Here is a 7500-nt window from a genome sequence, read left to right on the forward strand (position 1 = left end):
CGCCACAAGCAGAACCATTAAGATCATCAAGCGCCTGCTAATGATTATGGATGCTCTTGATACCTTTAAATGAAGCACCCAAAGCTTATAATACTTTGATATGGCGGCAGGCTGTCAGATGGCTCGAAAGGTATCCCTGTGAATTGGCGGATGAAGATTTCATGGAAATCATTATGTAGTACTTGAAAACTATAACAAAAGTTCAGATTTGAATAAAAAAATTTAGTACTATGGACTTATTATTTAAAGTTTTCTACAGTAGATTGCGTGGTATAACGAGCTGCAGATAAAGTATTTCTTAGGAAACGCCCTCTGATATAATACTTAAAGATAAATATAGTTTATCATCGTTGGTAAGTTACATGATTTTATAGAAAATAATTCACTACTGTTTCCAAAGACTTACTAGGCTCGTCGGTAGATATCCAGATGGAAAAATGAATACACAATTTCATAAGCCATAATTTTTTTTGTTTCATTATTCATATTTGAAATGTGGAACGAGGTAACGAATGTGAGGAGAACTTGTGAATAAGCTATTATCTTGGGCCACATTCATTACTAGCATGCAGTAGAAAAGGGTCATCATAAGGCCTAATATTCATCTGGCTCGTCTGTAAATTAACAGAAAATATTAAAGACGACCTTCGTATGACATACTGGAGCTCACTTGGAGGTTTCACTCGCACACTTGCATCAGAGTTTCATGCTATTTATTCATAATAAAACGACAAAGACAGCTCCTTTGAAGCAAGTTCAATTTGCATTGTTCTATGACACCTAAGATAAGAGTTAAGAGATGTGGTAACCTCTAAGCAGTCATAAATCTTGAAATTGAGGGCTAGACCTGAGAGACAATTAAAAAAAGAAGCAATAAAATCCAGGAATGCATCACAGAACTCGGTAAGAGATTATCCGTTATCCAGTGATTTACTGGTCCATCAATAAAGATTAATAATGATTAAAGTTCCGGCAATGAAGTTGCAAATCACATTTTAGTGAAAGGTCGCAATTGCAACTGGGCCGGATGAGCTCATAAATAGCATCTAACAATTACGCCGAACTAATTACTGCCTGGATTATCGTTACAGAGTTGATCACTTCACAATAATTAACTCGAACAACCTATTGTCAATCCAATCAAAGCCAGCGCTAACGAATTTTATATTCGCACTTCACAAAACAATTGAGCTCTCACGTGTAAATGCAGTTAAGTGGGCGCCATCTCTCGTAGCCAGGTTGAAAGTGGCCGTTAGTAAGGTGCATGATAATTAGGATCAGCAGAATTAATGAGGGGGGAAGATAAAAGAACTGCCAAGTGCAAAGAATGGAAACCTAATGATCATCAGACAATGACAATAAAGTTTCCAGATGGTTTTTCACCGAAGCATTTGCAATTGTTGTTTTATGCATATTGCCATAGTTCTTTGTGTTTCTCTGGTTCTCTTCGTCGTGGTAATCATGTTACCATATGATACATCAAGAATGGATTCACGTTTTAACGCTGATAATACCTAAATAGATATATTAATGTGGGGGCATGAATGAAGGGTTGACAAAGAAGCAGTGTTATCATCTTCACTAAGGAGGTTATGTGAGGTTTCTGCTTGTCTGTCCCTGAAGAAGATTGCATGAAAACTAATGGAAAGGTTTTAACGAGATTTTCTGAAAATATTTCAGTATACTTCAAGGAACAATGAGTTGATCTTAATATTGGTCAGAATGTGGATTTGCCATGTCTTTAGAAAATAAATTAGTTGCTTACTGTTCAAGAAAGAAGACATAAATGCCTAACGGTGTTTTAGCAACAGGTATTTTATGGATTAACGAATCATCCGCTATTAATTGTAACAAAGATGGAAGGTTGTTTTAAATGGTCATGTAATCTCTGCAAGTAAATTAATTAGAGATAAAAATGTGTGACATCTGCTAACTTCAGTTCGAAATTTCCCTTCTCCCCCTGCAAAAATGCAATCCTACCTTATCTAAAATGAAAATATTACCTCTTGTAATGTTTTCGTAAAAATATTAATCTTGCAAACAAACAGGTTGACCGTTACTGAAGGTACCATTCATTCCCTAAGTAGCACCATCGCCAGCCTTTAGTAAATAATAGTATTAATTATAACGATAATGATAATTATATCTATTTACATTCATGCCATTCTTCGCGTTATTAGCGAATATCTTGAATGCACAGTAACAGGACGGCAGTTTCTACAGTCAAGTAAAATAGAAATAGTCTTTTGAAATATAAATAGTCTTTTGGCTTTTGCTCGTGTCACAAAACAAGTTACTTCTATATTTATTCTAGAGATATGCTTGAGTGATCTACGTTGATTTGAGTCAAGCTGTTCATAGATGTACGATGAAAAAAGTGCACCACATCAGAAATATTTCATGGGAAAACCATAAGCAATTGCATTTTGCAAAAGTATATTTAAATCACTGAACCATTTGTTCAACTACATCAACACTACTTCCCAACTTTTTTTGCCATATTTAATTGTATTTCATTCCACCGTGCAGGAAAACACATGACCAGCGTTGCACATAACTGCTGACCTAACTGCAATAAAAAGAGAGAATTTGGCAGTAATTACTTGGGGACTACATCGCTTCAGGAGTTGAATTTCTTGGAGTAGATAAGGCTCTCTCAATGCCCTGTAAATATAATATTAAATGGCAATGTAACATATGTAATAAGCATAATACGCTCAAAATACATAAATAAAAGTGCATGAACATGTTCCACCGACGGCACTTTCTGTATCGTCCCTTGTAGCACCCAAACCTCATACTGGTAAAGCACTTGCTTTGTGAAAAGTATGCATTTATGGCCATTTTGTGCATTAGGCAATACAGCCCCCCACCCCAACAACCTTCTCCCCTAACCCACCGGGCATGAGGAAGTCAATTAATCGAGTTTGTGCTCACAGTAATTCTGGTGTCCGTATCTTGGTTTGTCCACGGTCAACCGTCACGGTGGCAACATAAGACAGCCACTACGCCTGCCTCAAACTATCCACTGGTAATTTAAGGTTGTTTGTTTTAACCCATTAAATTTTTTTGCTTTTCATCAAGTAAGGATATACTGAATTTCCGTCTAATACTGAGAAATATGCTGTCTTCCCGAATCATTATAAACATAAGCTTGGGTAATTCGTGATATAACTCGAAATATTTTATTACAATCTCTTATTAGTAACACCAATTAAAGCTTATTGAATTAACCGCACTTGATTATCAGCGACAGATTCCTCAATCCTTTTGTCAAACTCTCCTTTGTTCTGAAGGATTTTAATATCAACCCTTGCTGACCAATCTTATTTCTTCGTGATGCATTTATTCTTCGTGATCTAATCCGATGGCGGAGTGAATGGATCGTCTGGCAAATCGAGTTTCTTGGATAAAACGCACCATTGCAAGTCGACACATTTCAATCTCGTAGGTGGAAACATCCATCTTCGACTGCTGCTGTTACTGAAGCGTTTTTTAAGGATTGATACCATACATTTTCCACGGCAAACTATTGGAAGAGGTGTGAATTAAAATTAATTGATACAAATTCTAGATAATTAAAATGAACAGATATTACATATGGAAGGTAGATTTCATCCACTGAATTCAATAATGAAGAAAAGTACTAACAATTGACATTAATAATGACCACGGCTGTTTTTCGAGGGCAATTTTATTTCCTTTTGTTTTTATTTATTATTGAATATTTCTCATGGCTGTCACCCAAGGTATTATCATTATTTTTTGTAGAAAATTACCACCATCACTGATAGGCATAGATTAAGTTTTTATCATGTAATGCGCTATTTTCTGTATTTCGTATTAATCAAAATGTACCTAACTGCAACAGGAAAATGTCAGTGATGTTAAATTACAGGTTAGTTTCGAGGTCGTGGCTTCATCTGGTGTTTAGACCAACTTTTACTACCATTCCAGGCTTTGTTTGACGCTGCTCCGGACATGCACGACTACTGCTGTTGCACTTGATATCTGTTTTGTTTTCACCCTTGTCATTTGCCTATGTTCTTCTTTCACGGTAACTTTGGACGGTTTAACTGATGATCAAACATCATCTCTGTGATTTCCTATGGAAATTGCTATGACTAATTCGTCTTCCTAAACGCGCACTCGTTCCCATACTTTCTGAAATGGGGTTCACGGTCATTTAAACCAAATATAGGCCTGAATTGAATCTGCCAGTCCTATGGTAAATCTCGAGGTCGCATCGATTCTGTTTATCTACAAATGATTTTACTTAATATTGCAGAAGAACACTCCGTGGTTGATTTCATCTGAAGTCGAAGTAACTCAAAACCTCTCGTCAGTGTCTTTATATTAACCAAAAAATCCCTTTGGCTGTGTGGAGCTTAGTGCGCATTTCTATAGTTTATTTTAGCAAAAAGGAATAATTGAGAATTGGAAAAAGGAATCGTTGGGAATCTGGTGAGCACCAAGAGAAAACAGGACTCTTAACATTACGTCTTTCATAATCCTTTATTAATCATTCACATCTCTCGCTAAAGTAAGCCGGTGGTACGTTAACCGCACTCATCTGACGCTCTCATCTCTACTTGGGTGAGCCCTGTCTTCTCTTATCATGGGCAGTTTCTATCACTGATGAGATTAAACCTCTCAGAACTATCTTTTGCCTTGACATTAAACCTTGGTTAGTGTACTCGGCCTCTCTCGGTAAAGCGCCACCTGTTACTCTTGACTTCTTGAAGTGACGTCCAATAATCTTCGTTAATTAATAAGTTCATGTTCTGATTCTGATTTTCCTAAAGCTTAATATTCAATTACCTTAGATCATCCTGGTTCCTTCCCTTTCCTCAGCTGAGTTGATTTATACTTAATTCTTCAATATAGTCCGAAGATATAACATTTAATTTTAAAGTATCAGTGTCTCTATTATCTGTAATATATTGAGAAATTATCTGCGACCTGATTCAACCTTCGGGACAAATATTTCAAATTTACCTCATAATCCTGAACAGTTATAGACCATCGTGGGCTTTTTCCTGTAGATTATAGTTGTTAAACAATTCAAACAATCTCTATGATTAGCAAAAATTCAGATTTCGTATCTGTGCTGCCTGTGCCTCTATATCGATGATACTGTATTTTTTCTTAGCACCTTTTAATTGCTTATTCTAATTTTTTTTCTTTCTCACCATTATCCCTACATTAAGGGGTCGGTTGCCGGATTGCCTCCTCCACTGTCTTCTATCAAAGGCATCATCGTCCACCAAAACTCTTCTCTTCATATCTTCCTTCACTTTATCTCGCTATCTAATTCTCTGTCTCCCTCTTCATCTTCTTCCTCTAACAGGTTCCTCCCAAGCCCTCTTCACTCCCTCCTCGTCATCCATCCTCAACACATGCCCATACAATCTCAATCGTGACTCTTATCACCTCTGTAATCTTTACTAAGCCTGCCCTTCTTCTTATTTCATCATTTTCCAATCTCTCAAGCAGCGATATTCCCATAATCCACCTCAGCATTCTCATCTCTGTTCTTTCAAGCTTAACTTATGTATCTTGACTTTTAACTTGATTGGCATCACCACTCGAGCTACCTCTCTCCACTTCCCCCATGCAGGTTTTATCCTACTGTCAACTTCAGCCTCACATCCTCCCTCTTGGCTTAAAGTAGATCCTAAGTATTTAAACTTTTCTGCCTGTTTTATAATCAAGTCTCTTCTGTCTTGTATTACTATTCTGTCTCTATCTTCCCTACTGCTCAGCAAAACCTCTGTTTTATACAAATTCACCTTTTAGCCACCCCTGTCTACAGACCCTTGCCACTCTCCAAGCCTTCTCTGTAGGTCCTCATTTTCAGCAGTAATCACCAGATCATTGGCATACAACAATTCCCACAGCTCTTCATTCCTGATTGCTTCACTCAACACATCCATTATCAGCACAAACAAAAATGGGATTAGTGATGACCCCTGGTGTTATCCAACACTAACTTCAAAGTTTTTTGTTTCCCCAACCGTTGTTATCACTTGTTTGCATTCTTTTATATATCATCTCGACCAGCCTAACCAACTTTTATGCGACTTTCCTTTTCCATAAACACCAAAATATCACTTCTGTTGGGATTCTATGATATGCTTTCTCTAGGTCTATGAATGCACATTAGAGCTCCTGGTTTTCCTCTAGCCTCTTTTCCTGTAGCTGTATTACTATGAAGATGGCATCCACCATATCTCTTCCTCTCATGAATCCACTGCTGTTTCCTGATCTTTACAATCTCTCTTAATCTCTCATCTAGTACTCTCTCTAAAACTTTCAATCCATGTTCTGTTAGTTTAATTCCACTGTAGTTACCACAATCCATAACATCTCCCCTCTGCTTGTATAGATATGCCATTAGACTCTCCTACCAATCCCTTGGCATTTCTTCCTCTTCACATATAGCTTTTAATAAATCCAGCATCCATTTCTCCCCCACTGTACCTAGTAATTTGAGCATTTCAATTTGGAACTACAATGAACTTGGTGACTTACCATTCTTCATTTTCCTTAATACTCTCTTCACTTCTGTATCCTGTATCATTCTAATATCTTGAGGTTTAAAATTCACCTGACTGTCTTGAAGGGAGACATGGACCAATCACTGTCATCCACCATGTAAAATTCCTCTCTAAGATCAGGAAGTGCCAAAATCGATCGAATTAACTCTTAATGGACAGATACCCTCATATGATTAGCAATAACAGCATTTGGGTGGTGGACGGATTACCTCCTGGTGATCATCAGTACTACACGCCATCGATTTGGGGGAATCGGGCAGGAAAGAGGTTCCATTATTTCTATAGCCATAAATTTACTAATGTTGAGAACTTTTTATCACCTCAAAAGCCTGTTGAGGATGCTCCCATCTGCACTAAATTAAAGAAAGAACGCTTTCCAGTAAGGAGTTCATATATGCTCTTGGTCCTAATGCAGTTTCTATATGATTAAGAACTAAGGCATTTATGAAGATTATTACAATCATGAAATACAATATGGTAACACTTTCTTTACTAGACGCAAGCTACTTTCACTCGGCGGGCTTAGGAATAGTGTACCAAAAGTAGCTCATGCAAACCACTCCTCGAAATATGTTTAATATATTAAAAGTCAATAAAATAAAAGACAAGTGAAGTATCAAATAAATACAGATTTGCTGAAGAAAGTATTTTAATATTTTTGAACGAGTGTAACAAGTTAGTTGCCATAGGAAGCAAGCACATTACCATTTCCAGTGGAATCTAACAATAAAAAAAAAGATATATATATATATCTATATATATATATATATATATATATATATATATATATAATATATATGTATGTATGTATACATACATACATATATATATATATATATATATATATATATATATATATATATATATGTATATATATGTATATACACACACACACACACACACACACACACACACACATATATATATATATATATATATA

The 7500-nt window shown here is 36.3% G+C and overlaps 1 pseudogene; it reads left to right on the top strand.

Annotated features, from left to right (window-relative positions):
• LOC135220663 (glutamate receptor 1-like) overlaps nucleotides 1-7500 on the top strand; it is a 338668-nt pseudogene that overhangs the window by 223951 nt on the left and 107217 nt on the right.

The sequence above is a fragment of the Macrobrachium nipponense genome, chromosome 2 (assembly GCF_015104395.2).
Source record: "Macrobrachium nipponense isolate FS-2020 chromosome 2, ASM1510439v2, whole genome shotgun sequence".
Taxonomy (NCBI): Eukaryota; Metazoa; Arthropoda; class Malacostraca; order Decapoda; family Palaemonidae; genus Macrobrachium; species Macrobrachium nipponense.